This window comes from Osmia lignaria, unplaced genomic scaffold (assembly GCF_051020975.1).
Source record: "Osmia lignaria lignaria isolate PbOS001 unplaced genomic scaffold, iyOsmLign1 scaffold0007, whole genome shotgun sequence".
Lineage (NCBI taxonomy): Eukaryota > Metazoa > Arthropoda > Insecta > Hymenoptera > Megachilidae > Osmia > Osmia lignaria.
The window spans coordinates 21,828,571-21,852,587 of NW_027478164.1; positions in this window are offsets into that span (position 1 = coordinate 21,828,571).

The following is a 24,017-nucleotide window of genomic DNA, read 5'->3' on the forward strand; positions in this document are numbered from 1 at the left end:
GAATTATGCTTCCTACAATTTATGTTCTATGATATTTTTTGATCAGAAGCGTAGTTTTCGAGATACATCGAGATATTTAAAAGTTCCGAAGCCGCACCAACATAATAGAGATACAGAAACACCGTGGCCCCTTTCTTTGAGATAACTCTGCACTAATGCGAGCCGCAAATGCCACTTCCAGCTTAGCTGTGCAGAAGAAGAACAACAAGAAGAAGAAATATCTCGAAATATGTCCGTCAGGCCCCTTCCCTTGAGATAAATCTGCAAATATCTCGGAAACGAAGCGAGCTATGGCAAAATCTTAAGAGACCTTTTTTGTAGAGAATTAAGTTTCCTACTTTTTATGTTCTATGATATTTTTTGATCAGATGCGTAGTTCTCGAGATATATCAAGATATTTAATAGTTCCGAAGCCGCACCAACATAATAGAGATACAGAAACACCGTGGCCCCTTTCTTTGAGATAACTCTGCACTATTGCGAGCTGCAAATGCCACTTCCAGCATAGCTGTGCAGAGGAAGAACAACAAGAAGAAGAAATATCTCGAAATATGTCCGTCAGGCCAGTTCCTTTGAGCTGAATCTGCAAATATCTCGGAAACGAAGCGAGCTATGGCAAAATGTTAAGAGACGTTTTTCATAGAGAATTATGTTTCCTACAATTTATGTTCTATGATATTTTTTGATCAGAAGCGTAGTTTTCGAGATATATCGAGATATTTAAAAGTTCCGAAGCCGCACCAACATAATAGGGATACAGAAACACCGTGGCCCCTTTCTTTGAGATAACTCTGCACTAGTGCGAGCCGCAAATGCCACTTCCAGCTTAGCTGTGCAGAAGAAGAACAACAAGAAGAAGAAATATCTCGAAATATGTCCGTCAGGCCAGTTCCTTTGAGCTGAATCTGCAAATATCTCGGAAACGAAGCGAGCTATGGCAAAATGTTAAGAGACGTTTTTTGTAGAGAATTATGTTTCCTACAATTTATGTTCTATGATATTTATTGATCAGAAGCGTAGTTTTCGAGATATATCGAGATATTTAAAAGTTCCGAAGCCGCACCAACATAATAGGGATACAGAAACACCGTGGCCCCTTTCTTTGAGATAACTCTGCACTAGTGCGAGCCGCAAATGCCACTTCCAGCTTAGCTGTGCAGAAGAAGAACAACAAGAAGAAGAAATATCTCGAAATATGTCCGTCAGGCCCCTTCCCTTGAGATAAATCTGCAAATATCTCGGAAACGAAGCGAGCTATGGCAAAATGTTAAGAGACCTTTTTTGTAGAGAATTAAGTTTCCTACTTTTTATGTTCTATGATATTTTTTGATCAGATGCGTAGTTCTCGAGATATATCAAGATATTTAATAGTTCCGAAGCCGCACCAACATAATAGAGATACAGAAACACCGTGGCCCCTTTCTTTGAGACAACTCTGCACTATTGCGAGCTGCAAATGCCACTTCCAGCATAGCTGTGCAGAGGAAGAACAACAAGAAGAAGAAATATCTCGAAATATGTCCGTCAGGCCAGTTCCTTTGAGCTGAATCTGCAAATATCTCGGAAACGAAGCGAGCTATGGCAAAATGTTAAGAGACATTTTTTGTAGAGAATTATGTTTCCTACAATTTATGTTCTATGATATTTTTTGATCAGAAGCGTAGTTTTCGAGATATATCGAGATATTTAAAAGTTCCGAAGCCGCACCAACATAATAGGGATACAGAAACACCGTGGCCCCTTTCTTTGAGATAACTCTGCACTAGTGCGAGCCGCAAATGCCACTTCCAGCTTAGCTGTGCAGAAGAAGAACAACAAGAAGAAGAAATATCTCGAAATATGTCCGTCAGGCCAGTTCCTTTGAGCTGAATCTGCAAATATCTCGGAAACGAAGCGAGCTATGGCAAAATGTTAAGAGACGTTTTTTATAGAGAATTATGTTTCCTACAATTTATGTTCTATGATATTTTTTGATCAGAAGCGTAGTTTTCGAGATATATCGAGATATTTAAAAGTTCCGAAGCCGCACCAACATAATAGGGATACAGAAACACCGTGGCCCCTTTCTTTGAGATAACTCTGCACTAGTGCGAGCCGCAAATGCCACTTCCAGCTTAGCTGTGCAGAAGAAGAACAACAAGAAGAAGAAATATCTCGAAATATGTCCGTCAGGCCCCTTCCCTTGAGATAAATCTGCAAATATCTCGGAAACGAAGCGAGCTATGGCAAAATGTTAAGAGACCTTTTTTGTAGAGAATTAAGTTTCCTACTTTTTATGTTCTATGATATTTTTTGATCAGATGCGTAGTTCTCGCGATATATCAAGATATTTAAAAGTTCCGAAGCCGCACCAACATAATAGAGATACAGAAACACCGTGGCCCCTTTCTTTGAGATAACTCTGCACTATTGCGAGCTGTAAATGCCACTTCCAGCTTAGCTGTGCAGAAGAAGAACAACAAGAAGAAGAAATATCTCGAAATATGTCCGTCAGGCCCCTTCCCTTGAGATATATCTGCAAATATCTCGGAAACGAAGCGAGCTATGGTAAAATGTTAGGAGACCTTTTTTGTAGAGAATTATGTTTCCTACAATTTATGTTCTATGATATTTTTTGATCAGAAGCGTAGTTTTCGAGATATATCGAGATATTTAAAAGTTCCGAAGCCGCACCAACATAATAGGGATACAGAAACACCGTGGCCCCTTTCTTTGAGATAACTCTGCACTAGTGCGAGCCGCAAATGCCACTTCCAGCTTAGCTGTGCAGAAGAAGAACAACAAGAAGAAGAAATATCTCGAAATATGTCCGTCAGGCCAGTTCCTTTGAGCTGAATCTGCAAATATCTCGGAAACGAAGCGAGCTATGGCAAAATGTTAAGAGACGTTTTTTGTAGAGAATTATGTTTCCTACAATTTATGTTCTATGATATTTATTGATCAGAAGCGTAGTTTTCGAGATATATCGAGATATTTAAAAGTTCCGAAGCCGCACCAACATAATAGGGATACAGAAACACCGTGGCCCCTTTCTTTGAGATAACTCTGCACTAGTGCGAGCCGCAAATGCCACTTCCAGCTTAGCTGTGCAGAAGAAGAACAACAAGAAGAAGAAATATCTCGAAATATGTCCGTCAGGCCCCTTCCCTTGAGATAAATCTGCAAATATCTCGGAAACGAAGCGAGCTATGGCAAAATGTTAAGAGACCTTTTTTGTAGAGAATTAAGTTTCCTACTTTTTATGTTCTATGATATTTTTTGATCAGATGCGTAGTTCTCGAGATATATCAAGATATTTAATAGTTCCGAAGCCGCACCAACATAATAGAGATACAGAAACACCGTGGCCCCTTTCTTTGAGACAACTCTGCACTATTGCGAGCTGCAAATGCCACTTCCAGCATAGCTGTGCAGAGGAAGAACAACAAGAAGAAGAAATATCTCGAAATATGTCCGTCAGGCCAGTTCCTTTGAGCTGAATCTGCAAATATCTCGGAAACGAAGCGAGCTATGGCAAAATGTTAAGAGACATTTTTTGTAGAGAATTATGTTTCCTACAATTTATGTTCTATGATATTTTTTGATCAGAAGCGTAGTTTTCGAGATATATCGAGATATTTAAAAGTTCCGAAGCCGCACCAACATAATAGGGATACAGAAACACCGTGGCCCCTTTCTTTGAGATAACTCTGCACTAGTGCGAGCCGCAAATGCCACTTCCAGCTTAGCTGTGCAGAAGAAGAACAACAAGAAGAAGAAATATCTCGAAATATGTCCGTCAGGCCAGTTCCTTTGAGCTGAATCTGCAAATATCTCGGAAACGAAGCGAGCTATGGCAAAATGTTAAGAGACGTTTTTTATAGAGAATTATGTTTCCTACAATTTATGTTCTATGATATTTTTTGATCAGAAGCGTAGTTTTCGAGATATATCGAGATATTTAAAAGTTCCGAAGCCGCACCAACATAATAGGGATACAGAAACACCGTGGCCCCTTTCTTTGAGATAACTCTGCACTAGTGCGAGCCGCAAATGCCACTTCCAGCTTAGCTGTGCAGAAGAAGAACAACAAGAAGAAGAAATATCTCGAAATATGTCCGTCAGGCCCCTTCCCTTGAGATAAATCTGCAAATATCTCGGAAACGAAGCGAGCTATGGCAAAATGTTAAGAGACCTTTTTTGTAGAGAATTAAGTTTCCTACTTTTTATGTTCTATGATATTTTTTGATCAGATGCGTAGTTCTCGCGATATATCAAGATATTTAAAAGTTCCGAAGCCGCACCAACATAATAGAGATACAGAAACACCGTGGCCCCTTTCTTTGAGATAACTCTGCACTATTGCGAGCTGTAAATGCCACTTCCAGCTTAGCTGTGCAGAAGAAGAACAACAAGAAGAAGAAATATCTCGAAATATGTCCGTCAGGCCCCTTCCCTTGAGATATATCTGCAAATATCTCGGAAACGAAGCGAGCTATGGCAAAATGTTAGGAGACCTTTTTTGTAGAGAATTATGTTTCCTACAATTTATGTTCTATGATATTTTTTGATCAGAAGCGTAGTTTTCGAGATATATCGAGATATTTAAAAGTTCCGAAGCCGCACCAACATAATAGGGATACAGAAACACCGTGGCCCCTTTCTTTGAGATAACTCTGCACTAGTGCGAGCCGCAAATGCCACTTCCAGCTTAGCTGTGCAGAAGAAGAACAACAAGAAGAAGAAATATCTCGAAATATGTCCGTGAGGCCCCTTCCCTTGAGATAAATCTGCAAATATCTCGGAAACGAAGCGAGCTATGGCAAAATGTTAAGAGACCTTTTTTGTAGAGAATTAAGTTTCCTACTTTTTACGTTCTATGATATTTTTTGATGAGATGCGTAGATCTCGAGATATATCACGATATTTAAAAGTTCCGAAGCCGCACCAACATAATAGAGATACAGAAACACCGTGGCCCCTTTCTTTGAGATAACTCTGCACTATTGCGAGCTGCAAATGCCACTTCCAGCTTAGCTGTGCAGAGGAAGAACAACAAGAAGAAGAAATATCTCGAAATATGTCCGTCAGGCCAGTTCCTTTGAGCTGAATCTGCAAATATCTCGGAAACGAAGCGAGCTATGGCAAAATGTTAAGAGACATTTTTTGTAGAGAATTATGTTTCCTACAATTTATGTTCTATGATATTTTTTGATCAGAAGCGTAGTTTTCGAGATATATCGAGATATTTAAAAGTTCCGAAGCCGCACCAACATAATAGGGATACAGAAACACCGTGGCCCCTTTCTTTGAGATAACTCTGCACTAGTGCGAGCCGCAAATGCCACTTCCAGCTTAGCTGTGCAGAAGAAGAACAACAAGAAGAAGAAATATCTCGAAATATGTCCGTCAGGCCCCTTCCCTTGAGATAAATCTGCAAATATCTCGGAAACGAAGCGAGCTATTGCAAAATCTTAAGAGACCTTTTTTGTAGAGAATTAAGTTTCCTACTTTTTATGTTCTATGATATTTTTTGATCAGATGCGTAGTTCTCGAGATATATCAAGATATTTAATAGTTCCGAAGCCGCACCAACATAATAGAGATACAGAAACACCGTGGCCCCTTTCTTTGAGATAACTCTGCACTATTGCGAGCTGCAAATGCCACTTCCAGCATAGCTGTGCAGAGGAAGAACAACAAGAAGAAGAAATATCTCGAAATATGTCCGTCAGGCCAGTTCCTTTGAGCTGAATCTGCAAATATCTCGGAAACGAAGCGAGCTATGGCAAAATGTTAAGAGACGTTTTTTATAGAGAATTATGTTTCCTACAATTTATGTTCTATGATATTTTTTGATCAGAAGCGTAGTTTTCGAGATATATCGAGATATTTAAAAGTTCCGAAGCCGCACCAACATAATATGGATACAGAAACACCGTGGCCCCTTTCTTTGAGATAACTCTGCACTAGTGCGAGCCGCAAATGCCACTTCCAGCTTAGCTGTGCAGAAGAAGAACAACAAGAAGAAGAAATATCTCGAAATATGTCCGTCAGGCCCCTTCCCTTGAGATATATCTGCAAATATCTCGGAAACGAAGCGAGCTATGGCAAAATGTTAAGAGACCTTTTTTGTAGAGAATTATGCTTCCTACAATTTATGTTCTATGATATTTTTTGATCAGAAGCGTAGTTTTCGAGATACATCGAGATATTTAAAAGTTCCGAAGCCGCACCAACATAATAGAGATACAGAAACACCGTGGCCCCTTTCTTTGAGATAACTCTGCACTAGTGCGAGCCGCAAATGCCAGTTCCAGCTTAGCTGTGCAGAAGAAGAACAACAAGAAGAAGGAATATCTCGAAATATGTCCGTCAGGCCCCTTCCCTTGAGATAAATCTGCAAATATCTCGGAATCGAAGCGAGCTATGGCAAAATGTTAAGAGACCTTTTTTGTAGAGAATTAAGTTTCCTACTTTTTATGTTGTATGATATTTTTTGATCAGATGCGTAGTTCTCGAGATATATCGAGATATTTAAAAGTTCCGAAGCCGCACCAACATAATAGGGATACAGAACCACCGTGGCCCCTTTCTTTGAGATAGCTCTGCACTAGTGCGAGCCGCAAATGCCACTTCCAGCTTAGCTGTGCAGAAGAAGAACAACAAGAAGAAGAAATATCTCGAAATATGTCCGTCAGGCCCCTTCCCTTGAGATAAATCTGCAAATATCTCGGAAACGAAGCGAGCTATGGCAAAATGTTAAGAGACCTTTTTTGTAGAGAATTAAGTTTCCTACTTTTTATGTTCTATGATATTTTTTGATCAGATGCGTAGTTCTCGAGATATATCAAGATATTTAAAAGTTCCGAAGCCGCACCAACATAATAGAGATACAGAAACACCGTGGCCCCTTTCTTTGAGATAACTCTGCACTATTGCGAGCTGTAAATGCCACTTCCAGCTTAGCTGTGCAGAAGAAGAACAACAAGAAGAAGAAATATCTCGAAATATGTCCGACAGGCCCCTTCCCTTGAGATATATCTGCAAATATCTCGGAAACGAAGCGAGCTATGGCAAAATGTTAAGAGACCTTTTTTGTAGAGAATTCTGTGTCCTACAATTTATGTTCTATGATATTTTTTGATCAGAAGCGTAGTTTTCGAGATATATCGAGATATTTAAAAGTTCCGAAGCCGCACCAACATAATAGAGATACAGAAACACCGTGGCCCCTTTCTTTGAGATAACTCTGCACTAGTGCGAGCCGCAAATGCCACTTCCAGCTTAGCTGTGCAGAAGAAGAACAACAAGAAGAAGAAATATCTCGAAATATGTCCGTCAGGCCAGTTCCTTTGAGCTGAATCTGCAAATATCTCGGAAACGAAGCGAGCTATGGCAAAATGTTAAGAGACGTTTTTTGTAGAGAATTATGTTTCCTACAATTTATGTTCTATGATATTTTTTGATCAGAAGCGTAGTTTTCGAGATATATCGAGATATTTAATAGTTCCGAAGCCGCACCAACATAATAGAGATACAGAAACACCGTGGCCCCTTTCTTTGAGACAACTCTGCACTATTGCGAGCTGCAAATGCCACTTCCAGCATAGCTGTGCAGAGGAAGAACAACAAGAAGAAGAAATATCTCGAATTATGTCCGTCAGGCCAGTTCCTTTGAGCTGAATCTGCAAATATCTCGGAAACGAAGCGAGCTATGGCAAAATGTTAAGAGACATTTTTTGTAGAGAATTATGTTTCCTACAATTTATGTTCTATGATATTTTTTGATCAGAAGCGTAGTTTTCGAGATATATCGAGATATTTAAAAGTCCCGAAGCCGCACCAACAAAATAGGGATACAGAAACACCGTGGCCCCTTTCTTTGAGATAACTCTGCACTAGTGCGAGCCGCAAATGCCACTTCCAGCTTAGCTGTGCAGAAGAAGAACAACAAGAAGAAGAAATATCTCGAAATATGTCCGTCAGGCCAGTTCCTTTGAGCTGAATCTGCAAATATCTCGGAAACGAAGCGAGCTATGGCAAAATGTTAAGAGACGTTTTTTATAGAGAATTATGTTTCCTACAATTTATGTTCTATGATATTTTTTGATCAGAAGCGTAGTTTTCGAGATATATCGAGATATTTAAAAGTTCCGAAGCCGCACCAACATAATAGGGATACAGAAACACCGTGGCCCCTTTCTTTGAGATAACTCTGCACTAGTGCGAGCCGCAAATGCCACTTCCAGCTTAGCTGTGCAGAAGAAGAACAACAAGAAGAAGAAATATCTCGAAATATGTCCGTCAGGCCCCTTCCCTTGAGATAAATCTGCAAATATCTCGGAAACGAAGCGAGCTATGGCAAAATGTTAAGAGACCTTTTTTGTAGAGAATTAAGTTTCCTACTTTTTATGTTCTATGATATTTTTTGATCAGATGCGTAGTTCTCGCGATATATCAAGATATTTAAAAGTTCCGAAGCCGCACCAACATAATAGAGATACAGAAACACCGTGGCCCCTTTCTTTGAGATAACTCTGCACTATTGCGAGCTGTAAATGCCACTTCCAGCTTAGCTGTGCAGAAGAAGAACAACAAGAAGAAGAAATATCTCGAAATATGTCCGTCAGGCCCCTTCCCTTGAGATATATCTGCAAATATCTCGGAAACGAAGCGAGCTATGGCAAAATGTTAGGAGACCTTTTTTGTAGAGAATTATGTTTCCTACAATTTATGTTCTATGATATTTTTTGATCAGAAGCGTAGTTTTCGAGATATATCGAGATATTTAAAAGTTCCGAAGCCGCACCAACATAATAGGGATACAGAAACACCGTGGCCCCTTTCTTTGAGATAACTCTGCACTAGTGCGAGCCGCAAATGCCACTTCCAGCTTAGCTGTGCAGAAGAAGAACAACAAGAAGAAGAAATATCTCGAAATATGTCCGTGAGGCCCCTTCCCTTGAGATAAATCTGCAAATATCTCGGAAACGAAGCGAGCTATGGCAAAATGTTAAGAGACCTTTTTTGTAGAGAATTAAGTTTCCTACTTTTTACGTTCTATGATATTTTTTGATGAGATGCGTAGATCTCGAGATATATCACGATATTTAAAAGTTCCGAAGCCGCACCAACATAATAGAGATACAGAAACACCGTGGCCCCTTTCTTTGAGATAACTCTGCACTATTGCGAGCTGCAAATGCCACTTCCAGCTTAGCTGTGCAGAGGAAGAACAACAAGAAGAAGAAATATCTCGAAATATGTCCGTCAGGCCAGTTCCTTTGAGCTGAATCTGCAAATATCTCGGAAACGAAGCGAGCTATGGCAAAATGTTAAGAGACATTTTTTGTAGAGAATTATGTTTCCTACAATTTATGTTCTATGATATTTTTTGATCAGAAGCGTAGTTTTCGAGATATATCGAGATATTTAAAAGTTCCGAAGCCGCACCAACATAATAGGGATACAGAAACACCGTGGCCCCTTTCTTTGAGATAACTCTGCACTAGTGCGAGCCGCAAATGCCACTTCCAGCTTAGCTGTGCAGAAGAAGAACAACAAGAAGAAGAAATATCTCGAAATATGTCCGTCAGGCCCCTTCCCTTGAGATAAATCTGCAAATATCTCGGAAACGAAGCGAGCTATGGCAAAATCTTAAGAGACCTTTTTTGTAGAGAATTAAGTTTCCTACTTTTTATGTTCTATGATATTTTTTGATCAGATGCGTAGTTCTCGAGATATATCAAGATATTTAATAGTTCCGAAGCCGCACCAACATAATAGAGATACAGAAACACCGTGGCCCCTTTCTTTGAGATAACTCTGCACTATTGCGAGCTGCAAATGCCACTTCCAGCATAGCTGTGCAGAGGAAGAACAACAAGAAGAAGAAATATCTCGAAATATGTCCGTCAGGCCAGTTCCTTTGAGCTGAATCTGCAAATATCTCGGAAACGAAGCGAGCTATGGCAAAATGTTAAGAGACGTTTTTTATAGAGAATTATGTTTCCTACAATTTATGTTCTATGATATTTTTTGATCAGAAGCGTAGTTTTCGAGATATATCGAGATATTTAAAAGTTCCGAAGCCGCACCAACATAATAGAGATACAGAAACACCGTGGCCCCTTTCTTTGAGATAACTCTGCACTAGTGCGAGCCGCAAATGCCACTTCCAGCTTAGCTGTGCAGAAGAAGAACAACAAGAAGAAGAAATATCTCGAAATATGTCCGTCAGGTCCCTTCCCTTGAGATAAATCTGCAAATATCTCGGAAACGAAGCGAGCTATGGCAAAATGTTCAGAGACCTTTTTTGTAGAGAATTAAGTTTCCTACTTTTTATGTTCTATGATATTTTTTGATCAGATGCGTAGTTCTCGAGATATATCAAGATATTTAAAAGTTCCGAAGCCGCACCAACATAATAGAGATACAGAAACACCGTGGCCCCTTTCTTTGAGATAACTCTGCACTATTGCGAGCTGCAAATGCCACTTCCAGCTTAGCTGTGCAGAGGAAGCACAACAAGAAGAAGAAATATCTCGAAATATGTCCGTCAGGCCAGTTCCTTTGAGCTGAATCTGCAAATATCTCGGAAACGAAGCGAGCTATGGCAAAATGTTACGAGACGTTTTTTATAGAGAATTATGTTTCTTACAATTTATGTTCTATGATATTTTTTGATCAGAAGCGTAGTTTTCGAGATATATCGAGATATTTAAAAGTTCCGAAGCCGCACCAACATAATAGAGATCCAGAAACACCGTGGCCCCTTTCTTTGGGATAACTCTGCACTAGTGCGAGCCGCAAATGCCACTTCCAGCTTAGCTGTGCAGAAGAAGAACAACAAGAAGAAGAAATATCTCGAAATATGTCCGTCAGGCCCCTTCCCTTGAGATAAATCTGCAAATATCTCGGAAACGAAGCGAGCTATGGCAAAATGTTCAGAGACCTTTTTTGTAGAGAATTAAGTTTCCTACAATTTATGTTGTATGATATTTTTTGATCAGAAGCGTAGTTTTCGAGATACATCGAGATATTTAAAAGTTCCGAAGCCGCACCAACATAATAGAGATACAGAAACACCGTGGCCCCTTTCTTTGAGATAACTCTGCACTATTGCGAGCTGCTAATGCCACATCCAGCTTAGCTGTGCAGAGGAAGAACAACAAGAAGAAGAAATATCTCGAAATATGTCCGTCAGGCCAGTTCCTTTGAGCTGAATCTGCAAATATCTCGGAAACGAAGCGAGCTATGGCAAAATGTTAAGAGACGTTTTTTGTAGAGAATTATGTTTCCTACAATTTATGTTCTATGATATTTTTTGATCAGAAGCGTAGTTTTCGAGATATATCGAGATATTTAAAAGTTGCGAAGCCGCACCAACATAATAGGGATACAGAAACACCGTGGCCCCTTTCTTTGAGATAACTCTGCACTAGTGCGAGCCGCAAATGCCACTTCCAGCTTAGCTGTGCAGAAGAAGAACAACAAGAAGAAGAAATATCTCGAAATATGTCCGTCAGGCCCCTTCCCTTGAGATAAATCTGCAAATATCTCGGAAACGAAGCGAGCTATGGCAAAATGTTAAGAGACCTTTTTTGTAGAGAATTAAGTTTCCTACTTTTTATGTTCTATGATATTTTTTGATCAGATGCGTAGTTCTCGCGATATATCAAGATATTTAAAAGTTCCGAAGCCGCACCAACATAATAGAGATACAGAAACACCGTGGCCCCTTTCTTTGAGATAACTCTGCACTATTGCGAGCTGTAAATGCCACTTCCAGCTTAGCTGTGCAGAAGAAGAACAACAAGAAGAAGAAATATCTCGAAATATGTCCGTCAGGCCCCTTCCCTTGAGATATATCTGCAAATATCTCGGAAACGAAGCGAGCTATGGCAAAATGTTAGGAGACCTTTTTTGTAGAGAATTATGTTTCCTACAATTTATGTTCTATGATATTTTTTGATCAGAAGCGTAGTTTTCGAGATATATCGAGATATTTAAAAGTTCCGAAGCCGCACCAACATAATAGGGATACAGAAACACCGTGGCCCCTTTCTTTGAGATAACTCTGCACTAGTGCGAGCCGCAAATGCCACTTCCAGCTTAGCTGTGCAGAAGAAGAACAACAAGAAGAAGAAATATCTCGAAATATGTCCGTGAGGCCCCTTCCCTTGAGATAAATCTGCAAATATCTCGGAAACGAAGCGAGCTATGGCAAAATGTTAAGAGACCTTTTTTGTAGAGAATTAAGTTTCCTACTTTTTACGTTCTATGATATTTTTTGATGAGATGCGTAGATCTCGAGATATATCACGATATTTAAAAGTTCCGAAGCCGCACCAACATAATAGAGATACAGAAACACCGTGGCCCCTTTCTTTGAGATAACTCTGCACTATTGCGAGCTGCAAATGCCACTTCCAGCTTAGCTGTGCAGAGGAAGAACAACAAGAAGAAGAAATATCTCGAAATATGTCCGTCAGGCCAGTTCCTTTGAGCTGAATCTGCAAATATCTCGGAAACGAAGCGAGCTATGGCAAAATGTTAAGAGACATTTTTTGTAGAGAATTATGTTTCCTACAATTTATGTTCTATGATATTTTTTGATCAGAAGCGTAGTTTTCGAGATATATCGAGATATTTAAAAGTTCCGAAGCCGCACCAACATAATAGGGATACAGAAACACCGTGGCCCCTTTCTTTGAGATAACTCTGCACTAGTGCGAGCCGCAAATGCCACTTCCAGCTTAGCTGTGCAGAAGAAGAACAACAAGAAGAAGAAATATCTCGAAATATGTCCGTCAGGCCCCTTCCCTTGAGATAAATCTGCAAATATCTCGGAAACGAAGCGAGCTATTGCAAAATCTTAAGAGACCTTTTTTGTAGAGAATTAAGTTTCCTACTTTTTATGTTCTATGATATTTTTTGATCAGATGCGTAGTTCTCGAGATATATCAAGATATTTAATAGTTCCGAAGCCGCACCAACATAATAGAGATACAGAAACACCGTGGCCCCTTTCTTTGAGATAACTCTGCACTATTGCGAGCTGCAAATGCCACTTCCAGCATAGCTGTGCAGAGGAAGAACAACAAGAAGAAGAAATATCTCGAAATATGTCCGTCAGGCCAGTTCCTTTGAGCTGAATCTGCAAATATCTCGGAAACGAAGCGAGCTATGGCAAAATGTTAAGAGACGTTTTTTATAGAGAATTATGTTTCCTACAATTTATGTTCTATGATATTTTTTGATCAGAAGCGTAGTTTTCGAGATATATCGAGATATTTAAAAGTTCCGAAGCCGCACCAACATAATATGGATACAGAAACACCGTGGCCCCTTTCTTTGAGATAACTCTGCACTAGTGCGAGCCGCAAATGCCACTTCCAGCTTAGCTGTGCAGAAGAAGAACAACAAGAAGAAGAAATATCTCGAAATATGTCCGTCAGGCCCCTTCCCTTGAGATATATCTGCAAATATCTCGGAAACGAAGCGAGCTATGGCAAAATGTTAAGAGACCTTTTTTGTAGAGAATTATGCTTCCTACAATTTATGTTCTATGATATTTTTTGATCAGAAGCGTAGTTTTCGAGATACATCGAGATATTTAAAAGTTCCGAAGCCGCACCAACATAATAGAGATACAGAAACACCGTGGCCCCTTTCTTTGAGATAACTCTGCACTAGTGCGAGCCGCAAATGCCAGTTCCAGCTTAGCTGTGCAGAAGAAGAACAACAAGAAGAAGGAATATCTCGAAATATGTCCGTCAGGCCCCTTCCCTTGAGATAAATCTGCAAATATCTCGGAATCGAAGCGAGCTATGGCAAAATGTTAAGAGACCTTTTTTGTAGAGAATTAAGTTTCCTACTTTTTATGTTGTATGATATTTTTTGATCAGATGCGTAGTTCTCGAGATATATCGAGATATTTAAAAGTTCCGAAGCCGCACCAACATAATAGGGATACAGAACCACCGTGGCCCCTTTCTTTGAGATAGCTCTGCACTAGTGCGAGCCGCAAATGCCACTTCCAGCTTAGCTGTGCAGAAGAAGAACAACAAGAAGAAGAAATATCTCGAAATATGTCCGTCAGGCCCCTTCCCTTGAGATAAATCTGCAAATATCTCGGAAACGAAGCGAGCTATGGCAAAATGTTAAGAGACCTTTTTTGTAGAGAATTAAGTTTCCTACTTTTTATGTTCTATGATATTTTTTGATCAGATGCGTAGTTCTCGAGATATATCAAGATATTTAAAAGTTCCGAAGCCGCACCAACATAATAGAGATACAGAAACACCGTGGCCCCTTTCTTTGAGATAACTCTGCACTATTGCGAGCTGTAAATGCCACTTCCAGCTTAGCTGTGCAGAAGAAGAACAACAAGAAGAAGAAATATCTCGAAATATGTCCGACAGGCCCCTTCCCTTGAGATATATCTGCAAATATCTCGGAAACGAAGCGAGCTATGGCAAAATGTTAAGAGACCTTTTTTGTAGAGAATTCTGTGTCCTACAATTTATGTTCTATGATATTTTTTGATCAGAAGCGTAGTTTTCGAGATATATCGAGATATTTAAAAGTTCCGAAGCCGCACCAACATAATAGAGATACAGAAACACCGTGGCCCCTTTCTTTGAGATAACTCTGCACTAGTGCGAGCCGCAAATGCCACTTCCAGCTTAGCTGTGCAGAAGAAGAACAACAAGAAGAAGAAATATCTCGAAATATGTCCGTCAGGCCAGTTCCTTTGAGCTGAATCTGCAAATATCTCGGAAACGAAGCGAGCTATGGCAAAATGTTAAGAGACGTTTTTTGTAGAGAATTATGTTTCCTACAATTTATGTTCTATGATATTTTTTGATCAGAAGCGTAGTTTTCGAGATATATCGAGATATTTAATAGTTCCGAAGCCGCACCAACATAATAGAGATACAGAAACACCGTGGCCCCTTTCTTTGAGACAACTCTGCACTATTGCGAGCTGCAAATGCCACTTCCAGCATAGCTGTGCAGAGGAAGAACAACAAGAAGAAGAAATATCTCGAATTATGTCCGTCAGGCCAGTTCCTTTGAGATGAATCTGCAAATATCTCGGAAACGAAGCGAGCTATGGCAAAATGTTAAGAGACATTTTTTGTAGAGAATTATGTTTCCTACAATTTATGTTCTATGATATTTTTTGATCAGAAGCGTAGTTTTCGAGATATATCGAGATATTTAAAAGTCCCGAAGCCGCACCAACAAAATAGGGATACAGAAACACCGTGGCCCCTTTCTTTGAGATAACTCTGCACTAGTGCGAGCCGCAAATGCCACTTCCAGCTTAGCTGTGCAGAAGAAGAACAACAAGAAGAAGAAATATCTCGAAATATGTCCGTCAGGCCAGTTCCTTTGAGCTGAATCTGCAAATATCTCGGAAACGAAGCGAGCTATGGCAAAATGTTAAGAGACGTTTTTTATAGAGAATTATGTTTCCTACAATTTATGTTCTATGATATTTTTTGATCAGAAGCGTAGTTTTCGAGATATATCGAGATATTTAAAAGTTCCGAAGCCGCACCAACATAATAGGGATACAGAAACACCGTGGCCCCTTTCTTTGAGATAACTCTGCACTAGTGCGAGCCGCAAATGCCACTTCCAGCTTAGCTGTGCAGAAGAAGAACAACAAGAAGAAGAAATATCTCGAAATATGTCCGTCAGGCCCCTTCCCTTGAGATAAATCTGCAAATATCTCGGAAACGAAGCGAGCTATGGCAAAATGTTAAGAGACCTTTTTTGTAGAGAATTAAGTTTCCTACTTTTTATGTTCTATGATATTTTTTGATCAGATGCGTAGTTCTCGCGATATATCAAGATATTTAAAAGTTCCGAAGCCGCACCAACATAATAGAGATACAGAAACACCGTGGCCCCTTTCTTTGAGATAACTCTGCACTATTGCGAGCTGTAAATGCCACTTCCAGCTTAGCTGTGCAGAAGAAGAACAACAAGAAGAAGAAATATCTCGAAATATGTCCGTCAGGCCCCTTCCCTTGAGATATATCTGCAAATATCTCGGAAACGAAGCGAGCTATGGCAAAATGTTAGGAGACCTTTTTTGTAGAGAATTATGTTTCCTACAATTTATGTTCTATGATATTTTTTGATCAGAAGCGTAGTTTTCGAGATATATCGAGATATTTAAAAGTTCCGAAGCCGCACCAACATAATAGGGATACAGAAACACCGTGGCCCCTTTCTTTGAGATAACTCTGCACTAGTGCGAGCCGCAAATGCCACTTCCAGCTTAGCTGTGCAGAAGAAGAACAACAAGAAGAAGAAATATCTCGAAATATGTCCGTGAGGCCCCTTCCCTTGAGATAAATCTGCAAATATCTCGGAAACGAAGCGAGCTATGGCAAAATGTTAAGAGACCTTTTTTGTAGAGAATTAAGTTTCCTACTTTTTACGTTCTATGATATTTTTTGATGAGATGCGTAGATCTCGAGATATATCACGATATTTAAAAGTTCCGAAGCCGCACCAACATAATAGAGATACAGAAACACCGTGGCCCCTTTCTTTGAGATAACTCTGCACTATTGCGAGCTGCAAATGCCACTTCCAGCTTAGCTGTGCAGAGGAAGAACAACAAGAAGAAGAAATATCTCGAAATATGTCCGTCAGGCCAGTTCCTTTGAGCTGAATCTGCAAATATCTCGGAAACGAAGCGAGCTATGGCAAAATGTTAAGAGACATTTTTTGTAGAGAATTATGTTTCCTACAATTTATGTTCTATGATATTTTTTGATCAGAAGCGTAGTTTTCGAGATATATCGAGATATTTAAAAGTTCCGAAGCCGCACCAACATAATAGGGATACAGAAACACCGTGGCCCCTTTCTTTGAGATAACTCTGCACTAGTGCGAGCCGCAAATGCCACTTCCAGCTTAGCTGTGCAGAAGAAGAACAACAAGAAGAAGAAATATCTCGAAATATGTCCGTCAGGCCCCTTCCCTTGAGATAAATCTGCAAATATCTCGGAAACGAAGCGAGCTATGGCAAAATCTTAAGAGACCTTTTTTGTAGAGAATTAAGTTTCCTACTTTTTATGTTCTATGATATTTTTTGATCAGATGCGTAGTTCTCGAGATATATCAAGATATTTAATAGTTCCGAAGCCGCACCAACATAATAGAGATACAGAAACACCGTGGCCCCTTTCTTTGAGATAACTCTGCACTATTGCGAGCTGCAAATGCCACTTCCAGCATAGCTGTGCAGAGGAAGAACAACAAGAAGAAGAAATATCTCGAAATATGTCCGTCAGGCCAGTTCCTTTGAGCTGAATCTGCAAATATCTCGGAAACGAAGCGAGCTATGGCAAAATGTTAAGAGACGTTTTTTATAGAGAATTATGTTTCCTACAATTTATGTTCTATGATATTTTTTGATCAGAAGCGTAGTTTTCGAGATATATCGAGATATTTAAAAGTTCCGAAGCCGCACCAACATAATAGAGATACAGAAACACCGTGGCCCCTTTCTTTGAGATAACTCTGCACTAGTGCGAGCCGCAAATGCCACTTCCAGCTTAGCTGTGCAGAAGAAGAACAACAAGAAGAAGAAATATCTCGAAATATGTCCGTCAGGTCCCTTCCCTTGAGATAAATCTGCAAATATCTCGGAAACGAAGCGAGCTATGGCAAAATGTTCAGAGACCTTTTTTGTAGAGAATTAAGTTTCCTACTTTTTATGTTCTATGATATTTTTTGATCAGATGCGTAGTTCTCGAGATATATCAAGATATTTAAAAGTTCCGAAGCCGCACCAACATAATAGAGATACAGAAACACCGTGGCCCCTTTCTTTGAGATAACTCTGCACTATTGCGAGCTGCAAATGCCACTTCCAGCTTAGCTGTGCAGAGGAAGCACAACAAGAAGAAGAAATATCTCGAAATATGTCCGTCAGGCCAGTTCCTTTGAGCTGAATCTGCAAATATCTCGGAAACGAAGCGAGCTATGGCAAAATGTTACGAGACGTTTTTTATAGAGAATTATGTTTCTTACAATTTATGTTCTATGATATTTTTTGATCAGAAGCGTAGTTTTCGAGATATATCGAGATATTTAAAAGTTCCGAAGCCGCACCAACATAATAGAGATCCAGAAACACCGTGGCCCCTTTCTTTGGGATAACTCTGCACTAGTGCGAGCCGCAAATGCCACTTCCAGCTTAGCTGTGCAGAAGAAGAACAACAAGAAGAAGAAATATCTCGAAATATGTCCGTCAGGCCCCTTCCCTTGAGATAAATCTGCAAATATCTCGGAAACGAAGCGAGCTATGGCAAAATGTTCAGAGACCTTTTTTGTAGAGAATTAAGTTTCCTACAATTTATGTTGTATGATATTTTTTGATCAGAAGCGTAGTTTTCGAGATACATCGAGATATTTAAAAGTTCCGAAGCCGCACCAACATAATAGAGATACAGAAACACCGTGGCCCCTTTCTTTGAGATAACTCTGCACTATTGCGAGCTGCTAATGCCACATCCAGCTTAGCTGTGCAGAGGAAGAACAACAAGAAGAAGAAATATCTCGAAATATGTCCGTCAGGCCAGTTCCTTTGAGCTGAATCTGCAAATATCTCGGAAACGAAGCGAGCTATGGCAAAATGTTAAGAGACGTTTTTTGTAGAGAATTATGTTTCCTACAATTTATGTTCTATGATATTTTTTGATCAGAAGCGTAGTTTTCGAGATATATCGAGATATTTAAAAGTTGCGAAGCCGCACCAACATAATAGGGATACAGAAACACCGTGGCCCCTTTCTTTGAGATAACTCTGCACTAGTGCGAGCCGCAAATGCCACTTCCAGCTTAGCTGTGCAGAAGAAGAACAACAAGAAGAAGAAATATCTCGAAATATGTCCGTCAGGCCCCTTCCCTTGAGATAAATCTGCAAATATCTCGGAAACGAAGCGAGCTATGGCAAAATGTGAAGAGACCTTTTTTGTAGAGAATTAAGTTTCCTACTTTTTATGTTCTATGATATTTTTTGATCAGATGCGTAGTTCTCGAGATATATCAAGATATTTAAAAGTTCCGAAGCCGCACCAACATAATAGAGATACAGAAACACCGTGGCCCCTTTCTTTGAGATAACTCTGCACTATTGCGAGCTGCAAATGCCACTTCCAGCTTAGCTGTGCAGAGGAAGAACAACAAGAAGAAGAAATATCTCGAAATATGTCCGTCAGGCCAGTTCCTTTGAGCTGAATCTGCAAATATCTCGGAAACGAAGCGAGCTATGGCAAAATGTTAAGAGACGTTTTTTGTAGAGAATTCTGTGTCCTACAATTTATGTTCTATGATATTTTTTGATCAGAAGCGTAGTTTTCGAGATATATCGAGATATTTAAAAGTTCCGAAGCCGCACCAACATAATAGAGATACAGAAACACCGTGGCCCCTTTCTTTGAGATAACTCTGCACTAGTGCGAGCCGCAAATGCCACTTCCAGCTTAGCTGTGCAGAAGAAGAACAACAAGAAGAAGAAATATCTCGAAATATGTCCGTCAGGCCCCTTCCCTTGAGATAAATCTGCAAATATCTCGGAAACGAAGCGAGCTATGGCAAAATGTTCAGAGACCTTTTTTGTAAAGAATTAAGTTTCCTACAATTTATGTTGTATGATATTTTTTGATCAGAAGCGTAGTTTTCGAGATACATCGAGATATTTAAAAGTTCCGAAGCCGCACCAACATAATAGAGATACAGAAACACCGTGGCCCCTTTCTTTGAGATAACTCTGCGCTATTGCGAGCCGCAAATGCCACTTCCAGCTTAGCTGTGCAGAAGAAGAACAACAAGAAGAAGAAATATCTCGAAATATGTCCGTCAGGCCCCTTCCCTTGAGATAAATCTGCAAATATCTCGGAAACGAAGCGAGCTATGGCGAAATGTTAAGAGACCTTTTTTGTAGAGAATTAAGTTTCCTACTTTTTATGTTCTATGATATTTTTTGATCAGATGCGTAGTTCTCGAGATATATCAAGATATTTAAAAGTTCCGAAGCCGCACCAACATAATAGAGATACAGAAACACCGTGGCCCCTTTCTTTGAGATAACTCTGCACTATTGCGAGCTGCTAATGCCACATCCAGCTTAGCTGTGCAGAGGAAGAACAACAAGAAGAAGAAATATCTCGAAATATGTCCGTCAGGCCAGTTCCTTTGAGCTGAATCTGCAAATATCTCGGAAACGAAGCGAGCTATGGCAAAATGTTAAGAGACGTTTTTTGTAGAGAATTATGTTTCCTACAATTTATGTTCTATGACATTTTTTGATCAGAAGCGTAGTTTTCGAGATATATCGAGATATTTAAAAGTTCCGAAGCCGCACCAACATAATAGGGATACAGAAACACCGTGGCCCCTTTCTTTGAGATAACTCTGCACTAGTGCGAGCCGCAAATGCCACTTCCAGCTTAGCTGTGCAGAAGAAGAACAACAAGAAGAAGAAATATCTCGAAATATGTCCGTCAGGCCCCTTCCCTTGAGATAAATCTGCAAATATCTCGGAAACGAAGCGAGCTATGGCAAAATGTTAAGAGACGTTTTTTGTAGAGAATTATGTTTCCTACAATTTATGCTCTATGATATTTTTTGATCAGAAGCGTAGTTTTCGAGATATATCAAGATATTTAAAAGTTCCGAAGCCGCACCAACATAATAGAGATACAGAAACACCGTGGCCCCTTTCTTTGAGATAACTCTGCACTATTGCGAGCTGTAAATGCCACTTCCAGCTTAGCTGTGCAGAAGAAGAACAACAAGAAGAAGAAATATCTCGAAATATGTCCGTCAGGCCCCTTCCCTTGAGATATATCTGCAAATATCTCGGAAACGAAGCGAGCTATGGCAAAATGTTAAGAGACCTTTTTTGTAGAGAATTCTGTTTCCTACAATTTATGTTCTATGATATTTTTTGATCAGAAGCGTAGTTTTCGAGATATATCGAGATATTTAAAAGTTCCGAAGCCGCACCAACATAATAGAGATACAGAAACACCGTGGCCCCTTTCTTTGAGATAACTCTGCACTAGTGCGAGCCGCAAATGCCACTTCCAGCTTAGCTGTGCAGAAGAAGAACAACAAGAAGAAGAAATATCTCGAAATATGTCCGTCAGGCCCCTTCCCTTGAGATAAATCTGCAAATATCTCGGAAACGAAGCGAGCTATGGCAAAATGTTAAGAGACCTTTTTTGTAGAGAATTAAGTTTCCTACTTTTTATGTTCTATGATATTTTTTGATCAGATGCGTAGTTCTCGAGATATATCAAGATATTTAAAAGTTCCGAAGCCGCACCAACATAATAGAGATACAGAAACACCGTGGCCCCTTTCTTTGAGATAACTCTGCACTATTGCGAGCTGCAAATGCCACTTCCAGCTTAGCTGTGCAGAGGAAGAACAAGAAGAAGAAGAAATATCTCGAAATATGTCCGTCACGCCAGTTCCTTTGAGCTGAATCTGCAAATATCTCGGAAACGAAGCGAGCTATGGCAAAATGTTAAGAGACGTTTTTTGTAGAGAATTATGTTTCCTACAATTTATGTTCTATGATATTTTTTGATCAGAAGCGTAGTTTTCGAGATATATCGAGATATTTAAAAGTTCCGAAGCCGCACCAACATAATAGGGATACAGAAACACCGTGGCCCCTTTCTTTGAGATAACTCTGCACTAGTGCGAGCCGCAAATGCCACTTCCAGCTTAGCTGTGCAGAAGAAGAACAACAAGAAGAAGAAATATCTCGAAATATGTCCGTCAGGCCCCTTCCCTTGAGATAAATCTGCAAATATCTCGGAAACAAAGCGAGCTATGGCGAAATGTTAAGAGACCTTTTTTGTAGAGAATTAAGTTTCCTACTTTTTATGTTCTATGATATTTTTTGATCAGATGCGTAGTTCTCGAGATATATCAAGATATTTAAAAGTTCCGAAGCCGCACCAACATAATAGAGATACAGAAACACCGTGGCCCCTTTCTTTGAGATAACTCTGCACTATTGCGAGCTGTAAATGCCACTTCCAGCTTAGCTGTGCAGAAGAAGAACAACAAGAAGAAGAAATATCTCGAAATATGTCCGTCAGGCCAGTTCCTTTGAGCTGAATGTGCAAATATCTCGGAAACGAAGCGAGCTATGGCAAAATGTTAAGAGACGTTTTTTGTAGAGAATTCTGTGTCCTACAATTTATGTTCTATGATATTTTTTGATCAGAAGCGTAGTTTTCGAGATATATCGAGATATTTAAAAGTTCCGAAGCCGCACCAACATAATAGAGATACAGAAACACCGTGGCCCCTTTCTTTGAGATAACTCTGCACTAGTGCGAGCCGCAAATGCCACTTCCAGCTTAGCTGTGCAGAAGAAGAACAACAAGAAGAAGAAATATCTCGAAATATGTCCGTCAGGCCCCTTCCCTTGAGATAAATCTGCAAATATCTCGGAAACGAAGCGAGCTATGGCAAAATGTTCAGAGACCTTTTTTGTAAAGAATTAAGTTTCCTACAATTTATGTTGTATGATATTTTTTGATCAGAAGCGTAGTTTTCGAGATACATCGAGATATTTAAAAGTTCCGAAGCCGCACCAACATAATAGAGATACAGAAACACCGTGGCCCCTTTCTTTGAGATAACTCTGCGCTATTGCGAGCCGCAAATGCCACTTCCAGCTTAGCTGTGCAGAAGAAGAACAACAAGAAGAAGAAATATCTCGAAATATGTCCGTCAGGCCCCTTCCCTTGAGATAAATCTGCAAATATCTCGGAAACGAAGCGAGCTATGGCGAAATGTTAAGAGACCTTTTTTGTAGAGAATTAAGTTTCCTACTTTTTATGTTCTATGATATTTTTTGATCAGATGCGTAGTTCTCGAAATATATCAAGATATTTAAAAGTTCCGAAGCCGCACCAACATAATAGAGATACAGAAACACCGTGGCCCCTTTCTTTGAGATAACTCTGCACTATTGCGAGCTGCTAATGCCACATCCAGCTTAGCTGTGCAGAGGAAGAACAAAAAGAAGAAGAAATATCTCGAAATATGTCCGTCAGGCCAGTTCCTTTGAGCTGAATCTGCAAATATCTCGGAAACGAAGCGAGCTATGGCAAAATGTTAGGAGACGTTTTTTGTAGAGAATTATGTTTCCTACAATTTATGTTCTATGATATTTTTTGATCAGAAGCGTAGTTTTCGAGATATATCGAGATATTTAAAAGTTCCGAAGCCGCACCAACATAATAGGGATACAGAAACACCGTGGCCCCTTTCTTTGAGATAACTCTGCACTAGTGCGAGCCGCAAATGCCACTTCCAGCTTAGCTGTGCAGAAGAAGAACAACAAGAAGAAGAAATATCTCGAAATATGTCCGTCAGGCCCCTTCCCTTGAGATAAATCTGCAAATATCTCGGAAACGAAGCGAGCTATGGCAAAATGTTAAGAGACGTTTTTTGTAGAGAATTATGTTTCCTACAATTTATGTTCTATGATATTTTTTGATCAGAAGCGTAGTTTTCGAGATATATCAAGATATTTAAAAGTTCCGAAGCCGCACCAACATAATAGAGATACAGAAACACCGTGGCCCCTTTCTTTGAGATAACTCTGCACTATTGCGAGCTGTAAATGCCACTTCCAGCTTAGCTGTGCAGAAGAAGAACAACAAGAAGAAGAAATATCTCGAAATATGTCCGTCAGGCCCCTTCCCTTGAGATATATCTGCAAATATCTCGGAAACGAAGCGAGCTATGGCAAAATGTTAAGAGACCTTTTTTGTAGAGAATTCTGTTTCCTACAATTTATGTTCTATGATATTTTTTGATCAGAAGCGTAGTTTTCGAGATATATCGAGATATTTAAAAGTTCCGAAGCCGCACCAACATAATAGAGATACAGAAACACCGTGGCCCCTTTCTTTGAGATAACTCTGCACTAGTGCGAGCTGCAAATGCCACTTCCAGCTTAGCTG